This window comes from Pelodiscus sinensis, chromosome 1 (genome assembly GCF_052426305.1).
Source record: "Pelodiscus sinensis isolate ZL-2025 chromosome 1, ASM5242630v1, whole genome shotgun sequence".
NCBI classification, from domain to species: domain Eukaryota; kingdom Metazoa; phylum Chordata; order Testudines; family Trionychidae; genus Pelodiscus; species Pelodiscus sinensis.
Genome location: NC_143052.1, coordinates 297,830,150 through 297,853,197, shown reverse-complemented (window position 1 = coordinate 297,853,197; position 23,048 = coordinate 297,830,150). Strand labels below are relative to the sequence as shown.

Below are 23,048 nucleotides of genomic sequence, written 5' to 3'. Positions count from 1 at the left end.
GTCCATAGAAGATACAGCTGGGGAAGGGGAAGGAGAGGGATCTAGGGGTCCTGGCAACTCTAGTTCTCAGCATGTTCTGAGGGAAGGAGAGTGTGGCACACAGGAAACTCAGTGCAACCCTGGGAGCAAGCATCAAGTTGTTTCTCCCTCTGGATCCTTGAGGAGGGGTTGTAGGTAAGGAGGGCACAGCTACTCTGGTAGAAGGGATCAGTATCTGGTCTGGAGGGCCCATGGTTGAGCTCTGGGCGGAGGGGGGTTCAAACATATTGACTGGGGGAGCACAAGTGCGCTCTGGGAGAAAGATTATGGGTATCTGGCCTTCTGTCCTGCAGTCTGGGTAGGGAAGAGGGCAAACGGGAACTGGGTTGTTAGAGGTGTTTCTTTACTGCTTTACTCCCAGGGGAATTATTACTCTCTCTCTCTCTCTCTCTCTCTGTGTGTGTGTCTGTCTGTCTGTATTGTTGCAAATATACTTCCTGACAGGTATTTTTTAAATAAATTGACAAAATAATTAAAACTGGTATGATTATGAAGTGTTATTTTGACAAATAAAATTTGCAGAATTTATACATTTTTGTCACAGATTTTTTATGTTTGGGTGCTCCTAGGAGTAATTAATAGGGTGGCAACAGGAGAGGTACCTGCAAGGGAAGACCAGCACTGAAGGAATTAACAGGTCACTACTCCAGCTGTTATCCATGTTACCCAAACACATATACCGTGTCCAAAAGAATCAGCAATTCATAATCTTGAAAATGCAGAGAAGAGGCTATCTTTGTCCCATTGCCCATTTCATTCATTGTCATAAGCAAAGATGGTATTTGTGCCGGTTTGTATCCTTGTTATAGTTCTAGGAAAGAGATGGGACATGTGCATTGCTATTCTGTTTTCCCCTTGCAAGCTTTGTCAGAAAGATGAGGCAGAATGGTACTGGAAACCCCGCTAGCCCCTGGTCCGGCCCCAGGGAGTGCTGGCAGGAGGCCTGCATGGTTCCTACCCATCCCTGGGCCAGGCCTGGGGAATGGCAGCAGGAGGCCTGCATAGCTCACTAGGCCCCCTACATTCCTGGCCTCTGCCTGGGCTCCCCATACCTCTGACAGGGCCCCCTCTACTTCTACTCAGCCCCCCCCCTCTGGCCCCACGCCAGGACCTCTAGACTCAGGCCAGGCCTGGACAGCACCGGAAGGAGGCCTGCATACTCCCCTCCTACCTCTATCCCCACCCCCATCCCTGTGCCAGACCCAAGCAATGCTGGCTAAGTCTTCTAGTTAGGCTATGAACAGGCAGAAGGAGATGTGGGTAAGGGAGAGAGAATGGGTATGGCCAATGAATTAAATTATAAAACACTGAGAAGGTCAAAGCAATTGAGTTTACTACCATAATCTTTCAGAGAATACATGAGGCATAAAAATTCTGATCCTATGCTATAGTCTAGTGACAAAGATTATAAAGAGAACAAGAAATAGCACAAAATGAATCTCTTCTTATGACACTGATGATGAGAACAAGAAAAAGGTACAAGCATAACTCATTTGGGTAATAATAAAATAAGTATTTTCCTGCTCTATTCAGAGGAGGGGGCTGAGGCGTCACATGAGAAATAGCGGTGTAATCAAGCTGGTTATTCATTTCATTGATTATTTTATAACCAATATTGTGGGAAGATAAACACACTATAAAACATCTATTGCTAATCACTGTTGCTAGATGTTAGATGGATTTGTAATCTGGGCTGTAATTTGTCTTCTTGTCATGGTAAATTTATTGACATATGGTTAAGGCTCCTGTCTAGAATCCAAGAAAAAGCAGATATAAAGTTCACCTGTGAATCCACAGTACCGAGAGGTTCCCATTTACCAGTAATTTCAGAGTTACTGTTTGTGGAAGGCATTTCTTCTTTTTACAGGGGTTATTGCTCATGTCTATCAGCTACTGCTTAAATGCTATCATAATCTTCATGGTACACAAGATTAGAATTTAGCCCTGGTCTACTCTAGGGAGATATTTCAAAATTACTCCCCTTATTTTGAAACAACAAGTGAAGCGTCCACACTACTAAGCCTGTTATTTCAAAATAATCACTCCTGCTTTCCATGAGGAATAATGTTTATTTCAAAATAGTTATTTTGAAATAACGGTAGTGTAGATGTTCTGCTGCTGCTGCTGCTATTTTAAAATAAGTACTTCTCAGAGTCATTCAAAGTAATTACTCCCCAGTGCTTCCTGGGGCTCTAACTTGAGGTAGCACATCCACATTAATGGAGCTTGCCTCAGACTAATTTCAAGTTTTTCCCTGTAATGTGGACACGCTATTTCAAAATAGTTATTTTGGGAGTTATTATTTTGAAATAAGTTATTTTGAAATAATTTCCTAGTGTAGACATGCCCGCAGGAACTTCAGGACCATGTGCCTCATTCATCTTAAAGGCAAAGAATCACAGATGGAAGAAAATGTTTTTATCAAGTGTAATCATTAGGAACGTGTGCAGCATTAGTCCCTGCAACAAAACCAAGTCTGCATAAGGAATAGCTGGGAGGGCTTCTTTGTGAACCGTTTTCCAAGAGGTCTGTGAAGGATGGACTTAATTTATGCATGCAAATCAAGGACTGAGTTGAAATTAAACTGGTCCAGGCAGAAGCAGGAGAAATTGCAAAGAGCTGTAACATCTCCTCACAAAAATCAAATCAAATTGTACAGTATTTTACATCAGCTGCAACTAATCAAATTGTAGTTTATTTTACTATAAAATCTTCTGACTTGGCTTGAAGGTTAAACCATTATTTGCCTTTCTCCCAAAAATAACTGGCTTTGAACTATCTGCATACAACCAGCAACTTGCAAACCTTATTCACCCCCATAAAACCAGATCATACTACGTTTTGTAGCAGCCGGTGCTTCTGCTAAGTTTGCAAGGCACTAACATTTGCTATGCAGCCTGCTCTAGGTTGGCTGTAAAATTACACAACTGCTTGCCTCTCTGGCAAAGATTGAATTTATCAGAGAACTAACAGAAAACACATACAAAGTATGTACCTTGCAGGTTTACTGTGGTACTCAATGCGATATTGTTTGCAGAGTGTTTTGAAGAGGTTCTGCATTGACCGAGGGGAAAGGGCATTGGCCTAGGGGAAAGGGAGGATCAGCAATGTACTTCTTTCTGGCCTCAACCTCTTCTCCCAAAGTATTATCTGTGCACGACTGGGCTCCTCCTTCTCTTCTGACTGACAACTCAGTTCTGTCCTTCCATTAAACCCCTCCTTCTAGCTCCCTCTGCCTTGGGACAACTCAGTTCCCTTTTGTCCACTCAGGTAAGGCCACCCTACTCTGTGGCGACTCAATGCTGCTGTTTTTTTATGTCACACAGCCTGCCCCCCACATCTTGTTGTCCATGTCAGATAAGCAGGAAAACAGACACTCTCACTTGGTGAGATATCACTTTCATTTGTCCAGGGCTTCTGGGCCTTTGGATTTGTCCCAGTCGCCTAGGACTATTGCTTTCCTGGAGTCTGACATTAATTGCTTCTGGGTATGGCCCCAAGATTATTCTGCTTGTCCATTTTCGGACAGGAATAGGAAGAGTTTTGAAGAGGAAAAGTGCTACATATTGTGATCATCCCAACAATGCCAACGTTTATATACAGTTGTGATACCACAGTTATTTTCTAGTACAGGCAGTTCCCGGGTTACATACAAGATAGGGACTGTAGGTTTGTTCAGTTGAATCTGTATGTAAGTCGGAACTGGCGTCCAGATTCAGCCACTGCTGAAACTGATCAGTTTCAACAGCGGCTGAATCTGGACGCCAGTCTGACTTACATACAGATTCAACTTAAGAACCCCAGGCATCCCCGAGTCAGCTGCTGCTGAAACTGATCAGCAGCTGATTCCAGGAAGCCCTGGGCAGAGGCTTCCTGTAGTCAGCCACTGGTCAGTTTCAGCAGCGGCTGACTTGGGGACGCCTGGGGCAGAGCAGCTGGAGTGCTGCTGGGTTGGTCCAGTAGCACCGCCACTCCTCAGCGCTACTGGACCAACCCGGCAGCACCCCAGCTGCTCTGCCCCAGGTGTCCTGATTCAGCCGCTGCTGAAACTGATCAGCAGCAGCTGAATCAGGACTCCTGGGGCAGAGCAGCTGGGGTGCTGCCAGGTTGGTCCAGTAGCGCCAAGGAGCGGTGCTGCGGGACCAACCGGCAGCGCCCCACCTGCTCTACCACAGGCCCGGGGCTTTGCTCCACGTCTCCCTGGTCTGCTGGGGGGGGGCCACTAGCTGTACCCCCCCCCCAGCAGACCAGAGACACGGGGAGCAAAGCCACAGCGGCAGCGGGGTGCCGCGCCTCTGAGGCTTTGCTCCAGGTGTCCCTGGTCTGCTGGAGACGGTCCCCAGCAGACCAGAGGCACCGGGAGCAAAGCGGCAGCGGCAGCGGAGTCCCGCGCCTCCCCAGCTTTGCCAGAGCAAAGCCTTAGAGGCGCGGGACCTCTCCGCCTCCCCGGCTTTGCTCCAGGTGTCTCTGGTCTGCTGGAGACGGTCCCCAGCAGACCAGAGGCACCGGGAGCAAAGCGGCAGCGGCGGCGGGGTGCCGCGCCTCTGAGGCTTTGCTCTGGCAGTCTATTGAGAGGTATGGACATGCTGAGCCAAATTCTTCTTTTACTTAACCAGAATTGACTCATTGACATGAGTTGGTTACTCTATAACATGGGTTCCCAAACTGAGGAGCATGCCCCCCTAGTGGGGCATGAAGAAATTCCAGGGGCGTTGCGAGGTGACCCAGCCTTCCCTCCCTCCCGTCAATCTGCCCCCCCTAAGTTTCGCTGCTATTTTTGGTTTTTGGCCCTGGTCAGTTCCTTTTTTTTTTTTTTGCGCAACAAGTTTTGCTGCTATTGGGGGGGGGGGGGCATGAGGGTTTCTCAAAAATCAAAAAGGGGGTGTGATGTTGAAAAGTTTGGGAACCACTGCTCTATAACAATGAGGGAAAAACCTGTCCCATTTGGTATTATTCACTGACCATGTATAGACTTTGCTCCCTTTGCACCACTCCAGAGGTGCAAATGAAGTGAAAGTAGTTGGAGCTCCTCTCCTGGGGATTTCCCAGCATACTTTAATGGGCAGGAGTCACAGTACAGGCTGAATGAGGTTGGAAAGGGCACATGACCACAGCATGTTGTGCTCCAACAATCCTAAAATAATACACTTTGGAGGTGGGGGAAGGATCGTTCCAGATGACACACATTGATTAGAGCCTCTTGAGGGTTGTTCTACTCCATGTTGGGGCTCTTGTAATTGGTCAGAGAATCAGAAACTCGCTCTCTGTTCCCCTTTCCCTTTCTTGGGGGCAAAGCCTTTCATGTGAGTCTAGGCCCCGCTCTGGTGTTTGAGCTCCTTGTCAAGAACAAGGGGGTAATAAATATGCTAGGGGTCGCCTGAAAGCAGCAGAGCAGAAGTTCTCAGAGTGAATGAGAACTGTGCTCTCCTGTGGCTATACATTATTGAAATGTGATTTGTAGTCAGGAAACATGGGCATTTTTAAGGCAAGCAGTTTGCTGCAGGTTATAGAAATGACAAAGCTGCCGCTTGCTGATGCTCCTCAACAGTAAGACTATAAGCAATTGTTTCTGAGTGTTTCACTGACCAAATGAAATCTTGGTCTTAAATGTCCTAAAACCAGGGATGGATGTGGCCTCCCAGTTCAGTGGGTGCACAAACCACCTCCAGCAGGCACCACAACCCTACTCCCAGCGTGGGGGAGAGGGAGGCTCCATGGCAGCAGGGGCTGGAGTGTGGGCCCACCCTGCATTCATCCCACCATGGTTCCTGTCCATCCCCTCCTCACTCTGGGCATTGGAACCTGGTACACAGGGTCACAGCATCGCTCAGATTTGGCATGACCACCCTTCGCCATGATGTAATAACCGGCAGGAAGCTCTGCCCAATTCCATGGGACAGAAGCCTCCACTGTGGGGTGAGAGCAAGATGAGCTCATTCTCTAGCCCCGCCCTTTTCCCCAGGTCCTCCCCTCCACACTGGGCTGATAGAAGTGTATGCTTGCCTGTTTGCAACTGCAGCTTCATGATTTCCATGGGTACCATTTAATCCATGAATCCATGTTAGAGCTGCCCTGGCATAAAAATAAAGTTTCATACAGATTCTGCACCATTATTTAGAATGAAATTACATCTCTAGTCCATGTTTTGCTTATTTCTCCATTCACCAGTCTCCCTTTCATGCTGTTAGTAATATGCATAAATAGGGCCCTACCAAATTCACAGCCCACTTTAGTCAATGTAATGGTCATAGAATTTTTAAAAATCATAAATGTCATGATTTCAGTTACAGGCAGTCCCCGGGTTACGTACAAGATAGGGACTGTAGGTTTGTTCTTAAGTTGAATTTGTATGTAAGTCGGAACTGGTACATATTGTAGGGGAAACTCTAGCCAAACATTTCTCCAGAGCTCAGTTTTATTCTCCCACACCTCACTTCCCTCAGTCCTTTATTCTCAAGCTGAGGTGTCTGCTGAGAAAAGCCGCTCTGCGTCTCCCTGGTCTGCTGGGGGGGCGCGCTAGCTTCGCGTCTCCGTGGTCTGCTGGGGGGCGCGCTAGCTTCGCGTCTCCATGGTCTGCTGGGGGAAAGCAGCTAGTGCGGGGCTGCCTCACCCCGTTTGTAAGTAGGGATCCGATGTAAGTCGGATCCATGTAACCCGGGGACTGCCTGTATTTAAATATGAAATTTCATGGTGTTGGAATTCTAGGGGTCTAGACCCAAAAGAGATTGGGAGATCTCAAGGTTACTGTACGGGGGGGGGGGGGAGGGGGATGCAGTACTGCTATCCTTACTTTTGTGCTGCTCTGATAGCAGCACTGGAGAGCAGAGGTTGAGAGCAGCAGCAGCTGGCCAGAAGCCCAGCTCTGAAGGCAAAGCTGCTGCCAACAGCAGCCCAGAAGTAAGTATGGCATGGCATGGTATTGCTATCCTTACTTCTGTGCTGCTGCCCGTAGAACTAGGCACCTAGCCAACCGCTGCCACTCTTCAGTTGCCCAGCTCTGAAGGCAGCACAGTAGTAAGCATGGCAATTGTAAAGGGTACAATGCAGTGGAAGGCCACACTGACTCCTATAGTGCCCCTACAGAGGGCAGTTGCAGTGCCTTAGTGGCTAACAAGTTTGTGTGGCATGCCTCAGCCTAGCCGTTGACCAAGTGAGAGGGTATAAGGCCCAAGTTGATGTGCAGCCTAGGCTAACAGTGTATAAGGTCCAGCCCTGGGTCAGGGGAGAGGGGATATGGGAAGGGTGGCGGGGGGGGGACGCTGCTCCTCGGGGTCCACTGGTGACAGAGGGGCTGGCAAGGTGTCCATGGGTTCCAGCTCAGGCAGGGGCGCAGGTGGACCGGTCCAATCATCTGCGTCCAGCGGGGGTCCTGGAGAGCTCAGAGTGTCTTCAAGCCATGGCAGCGGGCTCAGCAGCCTGGGCCAGGGGCTAGCAGGGGTTCTGGCAGCCCAACCCAGTCCTCCCAACAGGACCAGCATGACAGAACCCTTCACTGCAGAAGCTGGAGCCAAGCATCTGACCTGTTCAGCTTCTGGGTGCTGACTGAGCTCTCAGCTCTTATACTCCTAGTCCCGCCCTCTAGCTTTCTGTGGGCGGGGCTAGGTGAGGATGGACCCACCCACCAAGGGGTCTTAGAGGGCCCTTCTTCTTCCGGGTCAGAGGGAGGCCATGTTGCTGTCCCAGACTCATTACACGATACTCCCCCAAAATAATTTTGCACACACACACCCCTGCAACTTCCTTTTGGTTCATGACACCCAATTTGAGAAACATTAGTCTCTCCCCTGAAACCTGTATAGTATAGGGTGAAAGTACACAAAAGACCAGATTTCACAGGGAGAGACCAGATTTCATGGTTTGTCACATTATTTTTATAGCCATGAATTTGATAGGGTCCTACTCATAAAAGCCTCAAAAGTGTGCATAAGCAAAGTGTTTGCCCAATACTACCACAGAAAAGTGATTTGAGACACATTGGGATGCCATCTGCAAATTATCTTTTGAGGCTAGCCCTGGAGTAATTAAACATAGTTTCACAATAGGTATCTTTACTCTAAGGAAAGCTGCAATGTAGTATAGCAAGGTTCTCCCCTCCCCCCCGGCAATGAGCGAAATCAATAATTGCACTTGCAAACCAGCTCATAGTGTCTCCCATGTTGAAAAAGAGATAAGTAAAGATTGATTTCTGGTCAGCCATTATCATCGTATGTACTGACCATATTGTCTCACTGTTTCTTTGTACTCCCCAGTCTGTCAGAATCCATGTGTTCTGTCTTCTTTGATGCATAAATAGTAAAGATTCTGGTGTAGGGACCACTGTTTGGTTCTGTGATTGTACAGCATCTAGCACAGTGGAGTCCTAGCCCACAACTGGGGCTCCCTATATACTACACTAATACAAACAACAAATAAAATCAAGGGCAGCAAAAGACTCCTCTGAACAATGGCCCCAAAAGATAAAACACAATGATTAAGTTACTGGATCTGCACTCAATATTTTGTTTTGATTCATTAAAAAAATTAAAACCTATAAATGGAGTGGGTCAACATGTGACATTATACAATAACTCTGCTTTTATTTTTGTAACAGCCATCTTCCTGCTTTTCTTTCATCTGTGGCAGCCTCCATGCTGGCATGTCTTCTCATAATGACTTTGTATCTTCTCCTGTGGTGTTCTGTATGCATGGAACATTCTGCCAGAATCCATCTGCAAGGACACTACTCTGTCCTTTTAATCACATCTCAAAACCCACCTTGCTACCCTTGGTTGACTGCCTAATGATCATGATTAAGCAGGTGGCCTCTGACAGATCCATTAAAATCTCCTGTTCACTTATTTGTGAATTTAACAAAACAGAAGGCTATAAATTATGTATACAGCTAATCTATGCAGCCTTGTGTTCTTATTACTGTCTCTTTTTTCTTCTTTTTTCCTCACCTTCTCTCCTTCTGTTGTTCATCCACTTGTCAGATCTTAGCATTAGTTAGATTACAAGTTCCATGATCAGAGACCATCTTTTATATATATTTGTACATGCCCAGCACAACAGAACCCTGATCAAGACTTCTGGGTGCTAATGTAATATATATAGTAGCCCAATGTCTGTGACTCTGTAACACTGAAACACTGGCTGTTCCCTCTGGGCAGCGCTGTTTCCTCCTGCCGTGGCGCTCGGCTGACTTCTGCGCTGCTCAGCCGGGCCACCATGTGGGAGCAAGCAGCGGAAGGGAACTGCATGGGGAGCTCGGAGCCCAAACAGCCGCTTGCACTGCTTGCTCCTGCGCGGCGGCCTGGCTGAGCGGCGCAGAAGTCAGCCGAGCACCACAGCGGGAGGCAACAGCGCCACCCAGAGGAAACAGTCAGGGGGTGGGGCCTGGACAAGTGTGCATCTCTGACATCAGGAAAGGGCGCCAGATTCAAAAGGAGGAAAGTGGAGCAGACACAGAGGACGCAGAGGAGACAGAGAGAAGAACGGAGGAGGCAGAGGACAGTGAGGGATACGAGGGATACCTGTGCTGGTCGACAAAGGCTTCCTTGTCGACCGCGGTGCGTCCAGACTGCCCCGATCTGCCGACAAACAGCTGATCATCAGCTGGTCAGTAGAGCGCGGCAGCCATTTAAATTTAAATGAAGCCACGATTATTTAAATCTCGGCTTCATTTCCCTCTGTCGATCAGCCTAATCTACATGGCTCCATCGACGGAGCCATGTAGTTTAGACACACCCTGAGAGAGAGCATGACAGAGACATAGCAGGAGGAGGAGAAGAGAAACACAGAGTGAGAGGTGGGAGGAGGAGAAGAGAGGGAGAGGCCGTTTGCGCTGCTTGCTCCCGCACGGCGGCCAGGCTGAGCAGCACAGAAGTCAGCCGAGCGCTACAGTGGGAGGCGAAGGGGGGCAGGGCGGTGATGTACATGCCCATGGGGCGGGGTCTGGACGAACGTGCATCCCCGATGGAGACAGAGGAGAGCGGAGAGAGGGTGAGAGGCAGGAGGGGGAGAAGAGAAAGAGAGAGATGGAGAGAGAGGCAGAAGGCAGAGGAGAGGTGAGAGAGAGGGGGAGGCAGTAGGAGGAGAAGAGAGAGAGAAAGAGACATGGAGTGAGAGACTGGAGGCCCAGGAGAGAAGACCAACGTGGAAGAGAGACCTTAAATCCCATCTTATGACGGGCTAATTGGCTAGTTATACAATAATTAGAGATGGTTGAAAATAATCATGCTTTTGTACAAAACTATCATAATTTTGTTCCTTAGGTTCTGAAAAAGAAGGAGCTTTCATTTATTCGACATAGTCTCTGAAAAAACATTATAAAAAATGTTCCATTTTAAAATGGTTTGGGTCTTCTGTTTGGTGGTGGAGTTATTTTCTGCTCCATTACTTTCACTTTGTTCTTCCCCATTTTCTTTTACTCCACTTCTTTTTTTCTCTAGTCTCCTTTTTTATTAGAAAAGTTGCAGGTTAGGAGGGGAGAAGGAAGGAAAATTGGAATCCTAACATTTTTGGTTTCAGGTTTGTTAAAAAAAACCCTAAAAATTGCAAATTAAAAAATATTAAGGTAACTTTTCAAAGGAGAAATAATGCAAAAACTGTTAACCAGCTCTAACATCTACTACTTACCCATATATACACACACATAATACACACATGCTTCCCTTCTGAACAAAGCACAGATGCCGATTCAGAGCCAGAATTTTACATAATCATCGTTAGCGCATACACTTCATGACATTGTCCTGCCTCAGAAATTCTCACAGCTACCCAAAGGCTCATGGGAGCAAACACATCCTTGTTTCATTGCAGTCTCCTCAAAAAAGAAACCCAGTCTTTTCTTTTTTAGGGCCTTAGAGTGAGACTAAAATCTTTATCCAAACGTGTGCTTCTGTTTTGGTTGTAATACTTGTATAGTTATGAATTGTTATATTGCAGGGGTGCCTGAAGAACCAATCAGGGCTTGGGGCTTCATTGTGCTAGGCACTGTACACACACATAACAAAGAGCTTGTAGTCTACATGCATCTGACGAAGTGGGTCTTTGCCCACGAAAGCTTATGCTCCTACACTTCAGTTAGTCTATAAGGTGCCACAGGACTCCTCGTCGCTTTTGCAGATTCAGACTAACACGGCTACCCCTCTGATACTTAACAAAGAGCTTGTTTCCTTTTAAACCTTTCTAGTGTTGATTTGATGCTCATGAAATGGGATAGGGCGATAGCAATGGAGAATGAAGGCTTCTGTTCATCTCTAGACGAGGTATATATAAGCGACAGCAGTGTACAGTTTCCTTTTCTTGCTCCACCGCTGAGCCTCAATCCTGACAGTAGAAGTCTGCCTAGGTTTCTGGATGCCTGTGTGAACTCAGTTGTGCAGGTCCCAAGAGAAGTATCCATATATATGCACCTAAGGGAATGGTTGTTTGGTTAAGTTAGAGGCATTGTTGCCAAGGTTTTGTTTTCTCATGGGAAATGGAAGGCACTTAATCCCCCATGTAGTGTGTATGCCAGTGCCTAAAGCAGAGACACGGTCACTTACAGAATACAAATGTAAGTAGCGCGTGTGTGTGTCCATGCTTGTAATCTTTGCCCCAATGTAGTCAAGGGGAAAACTCCCATTGCCCCCAATTTACCATTTACTTCAATGGAGCCAGGATTTAATATAACATATGGAGATATACCTATCTCATAGAGCTGGAAGGGACCTTGAAAGGTCATCAAGTCCAGTGCCCTGCCCAAGCACCATCACTGACAGATTTGCCCCAGCTCCCTAAATGGCTCCCTCAAGGATTGAGCTCACAACCTGTGGGTTTAGGAGGCCAATGCTCAAATCACTGAGCTATCCTTCATTCCCTGTGCACATATTCAAACCCTTATGTTTCTCTGAGTATATTTCAATTTAATTTTACATTGTCCAATTTCTCTCACCTCTTTTTTCGAGATGCTGTGTGTGCTGAGCAGTCCCTTGCCCTGCATTTCCCTTCAGAATTCGCATCCTACTTACTAACGAATCACTTGGTAGACATTTGTTAGCTGTCACTCTGCTTGCCTCCCACTCTCTGTTAAAGAAACTTCTTTGGAACATTGTGTACAGCCTTCATGCTTCACTTTTTCTTTTAGTCTGTGCTGCGCTGCTGCTTCCAACCTCCCAAAATCCTTCCCTCTCTATGCTGGAAATGCCTTTCATTCCCACCGGGAGCCTGTGGCTGCCCTCTTTCCCGCTCCAGGTCATGAAAAGACATTAGGAACGCAGCCCAGGCTAACAAAATGGACTTCTGGCCAAGCTCTCTGCTATTGACATTGATGGGACTGACATCAGAAGAGAATATGGCACTGTTGGCCTCAAAAAGCCAGCACCCAACTGGCTGAAAGGATGGGGACTGGGTGCCAATGACACCTCCTCCACTTGCTACAGAAAGGGATCATTGTGACGTTCTTTCTGTCTCTTGTGACCCACTCTCCATGGAGTGGGGAGGGGGGCACAGTTCTTGCTTTAGTGAACTCTGCTCAGAGAATCAAGGGTGAGTACTCCTGGATTTCCATAGCTTCCCTTCTATATCAAATGCCAGACATTAGGGTAACATTGTACTGTAGTGTGGTTAACAACAAAGGCTCCTGCAGAGAAACGACAAATCCAGTCCCTGCAATTTCTCTTGTTTACACTCTTCTTTGCTCAGTCTTTCAGCCAATGTAGCTCTCAGTTATACTAAGTAGCTTTTAAGTGAAAAATGAAAAATTTGATCTAGCCCCAATTTACTAATTTCAAAGGAATGAAAAATGATGTATTTCTATATACTGTATACACGATATTTAATTCTCATGACCTCCTTTAGGAAATGAAAGGGTTAAATGACAGCCCAGTGAATCTATCTCAGCCCAGTGTGTTGCTGGGAATTTGGACTGGGGCCATGACATGTCTTTGAAGCTCTCAGCACTTTCAGATTTTGTTTTCTCTAATAGCCTGGTTAACACAAAGCACATTACTTCAGAGCCTCTAGTCAACTCTGCATTTCATTTGGCTTCTATTTGATTCCCAGACTGTTTCTAATTGATTTCCATTAATAAGGTGCAAGTGTGTTTTTTCAGATGCAAAAAGAAACAAATGATATGAAACATGTAAAGTTTTTCTGAATTTCTGCAGGGATTCCTGGGAGGATTGCACCAGCATTTGGTCTGAAGTTTTTCTTCTGAGTCTGCATTTCTTCAGTTAAAACTTTGTTTCCTTTTACATCACAGTCAGTCCACTTTGATAACACTCAACAGTTATGCGGTGAGCTGAAATTATGCCATATTTTGCATTCTAACAATGTTCTCCCCTTTTTATAACTCTTTTTTCAGAGCTTAGGCCATGCTGTTTTCTTGCTATTTATATTGCCACTGAATCTTAATTTTTTTCCTGATGTTTCAGATTTTCTTGTGACTGCCCAGAGCAGAGAAATCATAAAGGAGACATGATAAAAGATGCATTGCCTCTAACAGGATCCATGAATCCAAACTATAAAATGTGATACTGTCAAGAGACCAGTTTGGTTATTGTACTGTATCTCTTGCTAATTACAGATTTTTAAGCTCTGATGCCATTCTAAGCTGAGGCATAAATACTCATGGCTTGATTCTTCATTGCCTTGCACGCTGAGTTATCATTTCCAGCGTTCTGACTTGATAGCACATTACAACCACTGCTCAAGTGTAAATGATGGGCATATGGTGCATGGCAGAGAAGAATCAGGGTCAGCTTGGGAATTTTTTTTGTTCTTGTTTTTAGTTTCATGAAATCCTAATTCTACATTTGCTAGGGCTGTCTTCAGCAGTATAAGGTTGCATGAGTCCTTTGGAACAATCCCATCCTGGTTATCACTCTTAATCTGCCCTCCCATGTTCTACAAGCCTACTTTACAGAACCAAAATGTGTGAAGTTATTCCCAGCAGTACAACAAGGTGAGCTTGTATTTTAATGTTGCACCAGTTCCTGAGAGCCTCACGGTGCATTGCTGAAATGTGAAGATGCAAACACTGTGGACTGTAGATTTGGGTTGGGAGGTTGGACAAATCCTGAAGCTGGCCCTGAATACTGCAGATTGTCTCCAAATCTCACCATGCCCACTTAGGGTGCCAGATCAATAATGGCTTGATCCTATGTGCATAGTGATTGCCTTTAATACTCTCTGAGGAAGTGGGTCTGGCCCACGAAAGCTCATCACCTAATAAACCATCTTATTAGTCTTTAAAGTGCTGCATAGTCCTGTCTTTTGATGGCAACAGGTATTGAAAGGGCTTAACCAGCGCACCGGAAGTGCTTAGCACATGCCAGCATCAGGGACTAACTGCGGGAGGCAATGCCACAAACCCTATTGAGGGCCAATCTAAGTATCTCCAACATACTTTTTCATTAATAGGAAGGGGGCTATTGATAAGAGGCAGTGTCTCTGTTTATTGAAGGGGCTTATCTGGGGAGAACAAGCCAGGCTAGGAATCTAGCCCTGGGCTATGTCCTTTCCATGGAAAATTGTGAGCTGGAAGAGATGCAGAGATTTCCCGCCCCCTGCTCCTCCTAACTGGCACAATATGTTCCCCCTGCCTCTTTGTTTATTCTCCAGCAACCTTGTATGGACAATAGACACTCTCAGTATCATGGGGTTTGGTTATTGTAACTCCCTCACAGTAGGGCTTCCAGCCATTCTCTATTCATGCAGCAGAATGTTTGCTCTCTGGGGCACACTGATTATGAGTTAGGACAGTTTGCTTGTAAAGCTTTCCAATATGCTAGGGCTTGGCTGTATTATGGATCCTCTCCTCAAGTTCTCTCTTGGTGGATATCTGTTCTCTGAAACCACCTGCATTTTGGAGACAGCCACTGCACTTTTTGGAGGAAAGCAGATAATCACACCATCACTGCAGTAGTCCCTCTGGAGTAGAATACGCTACCTCTCAACATCCATTATCCTCCACCTCTCCTTATTCTCAGCAAGGCCAGAAACCTTTTCTTCTGCTAATTTCTTTGTAACCATTGTCGGACCTCATGCACACGACTTTCCTTTTACCCTGTACTAAGCCCTGACTTGGCAAGGTATTTAAGCATGTCTCATTAAGCCTCAGAGTAGTCCTATTAATGTCAATAGGAATAGTCATGCTTCATCCTAGCCCCATGCGTAGACACATGACAGTGCTCTGTTACATGAGAAAGAGGGTTCAACTTCCAGGGTGGTTTTTAAGAGTCCATAGGTATCTTTGTGTTTTATAATGGTTTTATTGCTTTAGTCATGGATCACACTGCACTGTGGCTGGGCAGGGAAGATGTGGGAGTTTTATTAAAATATTAGTCAGACTATAGTAAGAGAAGACAAAATGTACAGAATTTATGGATGAGGAGTAGCAGCGATCTCTCTCTTGCATGCCCACACCTTATAGTGCAGACTATGCTGCCAACAAACATATTGCCTGAGTATATTTTCCTGTCCTTGCATCCAGTAGCTTTTGTCCAATGCTCATATCACACTAGGAACACTTTTTGCTGCCTGTACCTAGCTAAGAGATTGCAACTACTTCTCTCAAATTTGGACCTTGCCTCCATGCTCCATGTTCTTCTCATAGCAAGACTGGATGGCTGCAATAAGCTCCACATGTAGCCACGCTTTAGATCCACCTAAACTGATGCCAAATGAGGCAGTGTACTTATTAGGTGATGTTTCTTAGTGGCTGCATATGACACCTGGACCTTATGATGTGCACTAGCTGGGTATTGGTTTCTGGCATTGGTTTTGTGCCGAATAGCTCTGCAGTGCATGGGGCCTTGAGAGGATCACTCTTCCCCTCATGCCACATTGCAAGCAGAGGAGGCACCTGAACTGGAGCTTTCTTATTTGCAGAGAGAAGGGGGACTCATCTGTGAGGGGCCCTCAGTTCGTGAACAGATTTCCTCTACAGTGCGGAAGAGCCTGGGACTTTTGACCTCCAGGACATGCAGTGGGCTGCCCTGGATGGTGAATTGATCTGGTAACATTGGTTATGTTGTGCTGGCAGTTTTGTTTCATTTGTGTGTTTATCATGGGACTAGATACCTCTTCCCCCCCCATTTTATCAGACAGGTTATGACTGTTTGAGTCTAATGTTCTGAGCACAGCACAGGAGCCTCAAACTTCCCATTTTCATCAACACTTTCATCTAAGGTCCTCTCTGCAGCCCGGAGTCCGTCAAAGCTCTGTGCTTCAGCTTTCTGTGAAATCAAGATTAAAATTGCTCCCTTCCGGGGAATGTCTTTAGAATTAATTTGTTAATGTGTGCAATAGGGTTGGGAAGATGGGTGAAATACAAGTGCAAATCATTATTCTTACTCTTACAGAAAAAAAAACCCTTTACAACTGATTCCATAAATTACTGTAAACAACCTATAAAATGTAATAGAGAATGTTATCCCAGCTACAGAAGCTAAGGGTTAGATTTATAGTTATTTAGAAAGCATACTAAATTGCAGAATTTTTCCATAAGGACACATGACCAATAATTCCATATTTTACCAGCTCCCTGGAAGATGGAAAGGGAAGCTTTCCAAACAAACATCTAGTTTAAATCTTTGTTGAGTTAATTTTAAATCATGACTACACGTTATGCTGCTTCCTTGTTGGTAGAGCAGCCCAGAGCAATAACATTCTGCACTTTTAATAAAGGGCATTTTGTGAAAACAGCAGTGTAATAACTAAGCAATTTGAGCAATTACAGGAGGTAAGCAATAGAGTGGAAAGTTGCTAAAATATCAAATTTGTATCTTTCACTTTGAGGGTGTACAAGTGCGTTACTACAGAGTACCCCAAAGAACATGAAATACCATATCACAGGATGCTAACAAGATGGATCATAGAGTCAATTTCAAACTTTTTAGACAGGCCTGGCAAACCTCCTTGTCCATTTCCCCAAATGTAACTGACTCCTGTTCACCATGAACTACATCACAATGTACAAGGCTGAGGTCATGATTCTGGAGAGGATTTTCAAAATTATGCCATAAGCACCCAGACTTAAAAAGGTGGGGATATAAGGAAAAGAAAGTTTTCTGTGGATCCACCTAGCTTCCAGCTGCAGAAGCCAGACCCTTTCAGTCTGACAATTGGTGCATGTTGGGTTACATCAGTTTGTACTTCTAAGACTACCTTCATAAAAAGGCACAAATATGTCTTAAAATGAAATATAAGACTCTCCTTTATGTTTCTAGCTCCCCTAAACCAGTGGTTCTCAACCAGGGGCATGTGTATATCAAGGAGGGACTCAGAGGTCTTCCAGGGGGTACATCAACTCTTCTAGATATTTGCCTATTTTTACAACAGGCTACATAAAAAGCACCAGCAAAGTCAGTACAAACTAAAATTTCAGGCAGACAAAACGAGAAAGGAAGCAATTTTCAATAACAGCGTGCTGTGTCCCTTTTGTATTGTTATGTCTGATTTTGTAAGCAAGTAGTTTTTAAGTGAAGTGAAATTTGGGGTATGCAAGACAAAGGGATGCATTTCTCTGAATAGATTGAGAGCCAGTGTTCTAAATGAGGGAAGGAAGCTCAGGGTCACAGCTTTTCATAGCTTTTGTTGTGGAGTCTTAAGGCCAATTCTGAGGAGCCCAATGTTTTAGCAGGCCTACATGGAATTCCTCAAGTACTGTACCAGTGAGTGTCTGCTAGTCCCCCCAGTTGTGTTATGAGATAATTTTATCAACATTTAGTTTTTCATGGGATAGTCACATACATATGTAAAAATGTGTGAGTAGGAGACTATCCTATTGTGTAAGTTCAGCTTAATATGGTATACACACTGGTTAAGTACACAGTGACACCATTCCAGGAATTCATCGGGATGTTGACTATTCTACGAACACTAGTATGCCTGTGCTTTGGGATTTGCAGCACCTCACTAAGAAAATACTACCTTCCCTTAATGAGACTGACAACTAGAAAATGGTAATGCCCTAGCAGTTATCTATATAACAGACAGACACAGACACACACCCATTATGACCCTAATTCTTCTAGATGCTCATCGCCTTCAGCTTCAATGGAAGTAAACAAAAGTTGAGGACAATAGTGAACTTGCCAACACGCGTACCTTATGTGGTATGTTCCCCTTTTGTTCCTAATCCACAAAGTATGTAGATCGGTTACAGCCCTTCTCCCCCACAAAGTCGTTTTCTTTAGCTCAGATATGTAGAGACTCACCAGTAAAGCTTGCAATTCCCACTGAGTGATCTCCAGGCTGGGGGAGACAACCGTTGTGAAAGGTGCCTGCTGGTAGAATCTCTCAGGCAGCAGGTGGGAGAGCTACAGGAGGAGGTGGCCAGGCTGAGGAGCATTCGAAGCCATGAGGAATTCCTGGACAGTATTCCTGTGGAGTCCACGGAGGTCACTGTCCTAGGATGTGGGACTGTTGACCAGCCACTTTGGAGGAGGCAGTGGTGCAGGCAGGAGACAAGGAGTCACCCCCCACAGTGGAGGAGACCAGGCCTTGCACCACCAAGGTTGAGCAGTCTCCTGCCACCACTGCGAGGAGGAAACGTAGAGTAGTGGTGGTTGGAGACTCTCTTCTGAGGGGAACGGAGGCACCCATCTGTCGCCCTGACAGCTCATCTCGAGAGGTATGCTGTCTGCCAGGGGCCCGTATCCGAGATGTTACGGAGGCATTGTCGAGGATTATCCGGCCCTCTGACTACTACCCCATGCTACTCATCCACGTGGGCACAAATGATACTGCCAGGTGTGACACTGAGCGGATCAAGTGTGACTACAGGGCTTTGGGAGTACGGGTGAGGGAGTTTGGAGCGCAGGTGGTATTCTCTTCTATCCTTCCTGTCAAAGGTAGGGGCCCGGGCAGAGAGAGGTGCATCCTGGAGGTGAATGCCTGGCTGCGACGATGGTGTCGCCAGGAGGGATTCGGCTTCCTTGATCACGGGGTGCTCTTCCAGGAAGGACTGCTTGGCGGAGATGGAGTTCACCTTTCCAGGAGTGGGAAGGCCTTGTTTGGACACAGACTGGCTAACCTTGTGAGGAGGGCTTTAAACTAGGTTTGTCGGGGGCAGGTGAGCAAAGCCCACAGGTAAGTGCTGAATGTGCGGGACTGGGAGATGGGTTGGAAATGGGGGGGACTACGGCCTATAATGGCAAGGAGAAAGGAGGGTCAGGGCACAACAGGGAGGCAAGATCAAATCAGTATCTTAGATGCCTATATACAAATGCGAGAAGTATGGGTAATAAGCAGGAAGAACTGGAATTGCTAACCAATAAATACAACTATGATATCATTGGTATTACAGAAACCTGGTGGGATGGGACGCATGATTGGAATATTGGTATGGAAGGGTACGGCTTGCTCAGGAAGGACAGACAGGGAAAAAAGGGAGGAGGGGTTGCCTTGTATATTAAAAATGTACACACTTGGACTGAAGTGGAGATGAACGTAGGAGATAGCTGTGTAGAGAGTCTCTGGGTTAAGCTAAAAGGGGTAAAAAACGAGGGTGATATCATGCTAGGAGTCTACTACAGGCCACCTAGCCAGGTGGAAGAGGTGGATGAGGCCTTTTTTAAACAATTAACAAAACTATCCAAAGCCAAAGATTTGGTGGTGATGGGGGACTTCAACTATCCAGACATATGTTGGGAAACTAACACAGCGAGGCACAGGCTATCCAATAAGTTTCTGGACTGCATTGGAGACAACTTTCTGTTTCAGAAGGTTGAAAAAGCTACCAGAGGAGAAGCTGTTCTGGATTTGGTTTTAACAAATAGGGAGGAACTAGTTGAGAACTTGAAAGTGGAAGACAGTATAGGGGACAGTGATCACGAAATAATAGAGTTCATGATCTTAAGGAAAGGTAGAAGGGAGACCACCACAATTGAGGTTATGGATTTCAGGAAGGCAGATTTTGATAAGTTCAGAGAACTTGTAGGTAAGGTCCCATGGGAAGCAAGACTGAAGGGAAAAACAACTGAGGAGAGTTGGAAGTATTTCAAAGGGACGTTGTTAAGGGCCCAAAAGCAAACAATTCCGCTGTGTAGGAAAGATAGAAAATATGGCAAAAGACCAGCTTGGCTTAACAAGGAGATCTTGCATGATCTCAAAATAAAAAAGGAGTCATATAAAAAATGGAAACTAGGACAACTAACAAAGGAGGAATATAGGCAAGCAACACGGGAATGCAGGGGCAAGATTAGAAAGGCAAAGGCACAAAATGAGATCAAACTAGCTACAGGCATAAAGGGAAACAAGAAGACCTTTTATAAATACATTAAAAGCAAGAGGAAGACCAAGGACAGGGTAGGCCCACTGCTTAGCGAGGAGGGAGAAGCAGTAACAGGGAACTTGGAAATGGCGGAGATGCTCAATGACTTCTTTGTTTCGGTCTTCACCGAGAAGTCTGGAGGTTTGCCTAACGTAGTGAATACAAGCAGAGAGAGGGTAAGTTTAGAAGATAGGATACACAAAGAACAAGTTAAAAATCACTTAGGAAAGTTAGATGTCAGCAAGTCACCAGGTCCTGATGAAATGCATCCCAGGATACTCAAGGAGCTGATAGAGGAGGTATCTGAGCCTTTAGCTATGATCTTTGAAAAATCATGGCAGACAGGGGAGATTCCAGAAGACTGGAAAAGGGCAAATATTGTGCCCATCTATAAAAAGGGGAATAAGAACAACCCAGGAAATTATAGACCGGTCAGTTTAACGTCTGTCCCAGGGAAGATAATGGAGCAGGTAATTAAGGAAATCGTATGCAAACACTTGGAAAGTAATAAAGTGATAGGGAATAGCCAGCATGGGTTTGTGAAGAACAAGTCATGCCAAACTAATCTGATAGCTTTCTTTGAAAAGATAACGAGCCTTGTGGATAAGGGAGAAGCGGTGGATGTCATATACCTAGACTTTAGTAAGGCATTTGATACGGTCTCGCATGATATTCTTATTGATAAACTAGGCAAATATAACTTAGATAGGGCCACGATAAGGTGGGTGCATAATTGGCTGGATAACCGTAGTCAGAGAGTTGTTGTTAACGGTTCTAAATCCTGCTGGAAAGGGATAACAAGTGGAGTTCCTCAAGGGTCTGTTTTGGGACCCGTACTATTCAATATCTTCATCAATGATGTAGATATTGGGATAGAGAGTACTCTTATTAAGTTTGCAGATGATACCAAACTGGGTGGGGTTGCAACTTCTTTGGAGGATAGGGACATAATTCAAAATGACCTTAGCAAGTTAGAGAAATGGTCAGAGGTAAACAGGATGAGGTTTAATAAGGAGAAATGCAGAGTGCTCCACTTAGGAAGGAACAATCAGTTCCATACATACAAGATGGGAAGCGACTGTCTAGGAAGGAGCATGGCGGAAAGGGATCTAGGGGTCATAGTGGACCACAAGTTGAATATGAGTCAACAGTGTGATGCTGTTGCAAAAAAAGCAAATATGATTCTAGGTTGTATCAACAGGTGTGTTGTAAGCAAAACTCGTGAAGTCATTCTGCCGCTCTATTCTGCACTAGTTAGGCCTCAGCTGGAGTACTGTGTCCAGTTCTGGGCGCCACATTTCAAGAAAGATGTGGAGAAATTGGAAAGGGTACAGAGAAGAGCGACAAGAATGATTAAAGGTTTAGAGAACATGACCTATGAAGCCAGGCTTCATGAACTGGGCTTGTTTAGTTTGGAAAAAAGAAGATTAAGGGGGGACATGATAGCGGTTTTCAAATATCTAAAAGGGTGTCACGAGGAAGGCGAAAATTTGTTCCTCTTGGTTTCTGAGGACAGGACAAGGAGTAATGGGCTTAAAGTGCAGCAGGGGAGGTTTAGATTGGACATTAGGAAAAAATTCCTAACTGTCAGGGTGGTCAAATATTGGAATAAATTGCCAAGGGAGGTGGTGGAATCTCCCTCTCTGGAGATATTTAAGAACAGGTTAGATAGACATCTGTCAGGGATGGTGTAGACGGAGCTTGGTCCTGCCTTGAGGGCGGGGGGCTGGACTCGATGACCTCTCGAGGTCCCTTCCAGTCCTATTATTCTATGATTCTATGATAAAGGTCCCAAGTTCAATCCCTGATAAAGGACAAGCTGATGGCCACCATATTTTTCCTACACAATTCCGCTGTGTAGGAAAAAATAGAAAATATGGAAAAAGACCAGCTTGGCTTAACAAGGAGATCTTGCATGATCTCAAAATAAAAAAGGAGTCATATAAAAAATGGAAACTAGGACAAATAACAAAGGATAAATATAGGCAAGCAACACGGGAATGTAGGGGCAAGATTAGAAAGGCAAAGGCACAAAATGAGATCAAACTAGTTACAGGCATAAAGGGAAACAAGAAGACCTTTTATAAATACATTAAAAGCAAGAGGAAGACCAAGGACAGGGTAGGCCCACTGCTCAGTGAGGAGGGAGAAGCAGTAACAGGAAACTTGGAAATGGCGGAGATGCTCAATGACTTCTTTGTTTCAGTCTTCACCGAGAAGTCTGGAGGTGTGCCTAACATAATGAATACAAGCAGAGAGAGGGTAAGTTTAGAAGATAGGATACACAAAGAACAAGTTAAAAATCACTTAGAAAAGTTAGATGTCAGCAAGTCACCAGGTCCTGATGAAATGCATCCCAGGATACTCAAGGAGCTGATAGAGGAGGTATCTGAGCCTTTAGCTATGATCTTTGAAAAATCATGGAAGATAGGGGAGATTCCAGAAGACTGGAAAAGGGCAAATATTATGCCCATCTATAAAAAGGGGAAGAACCCAGGAAACTACAGACCGGTCAGTTTAACTTCTGTCCCAGGGAAGATAATGGAGCAGGTAATTAAGGAAATCATATGCAAACACTTGGAAGGTAATAAAGTGATAGGGAATAGCCAGCATGGGTTTGTGAAGAACAAGTCATGCCAAACTAATCTGATAGCTTTCTTTGATAGGATAACGAGCCTTGTGGATAAGGGAGAAGCGGTGGCATATACCTAGACTTTAGTAAGGCATTTGATACGGTCTCGCATGATATTCTTATTGATAAACTAGG

At 45.3% G+C, this 23,048-nt stretch overlaps 1 long non-coding RNA gene across 1 annotated transcript in view; it reads left to right on the top strand.

Moving 5' to 3' along the window:
* Nucleotides 1-12,101: 12,101 nt before the first annotated feature.
* Nucleotides 12,102-23,048, top strand: part of LOC112546093 (uncharacterized) — a 38,166-nt gene continuing 27,219 nt past the window's right edge. Inside the window, exons 1-2 of the long non-coding RNA XR_016348526.1 lie at nt 12,102-12,549; nt 13,170-13,298. This is a non-coding gene — a long non-coding RNA (uncharacterized LOC112546093). The remainder of the gene's footprint in view (nt 12,550-13,169; nt 13,299-23,048) is intronic.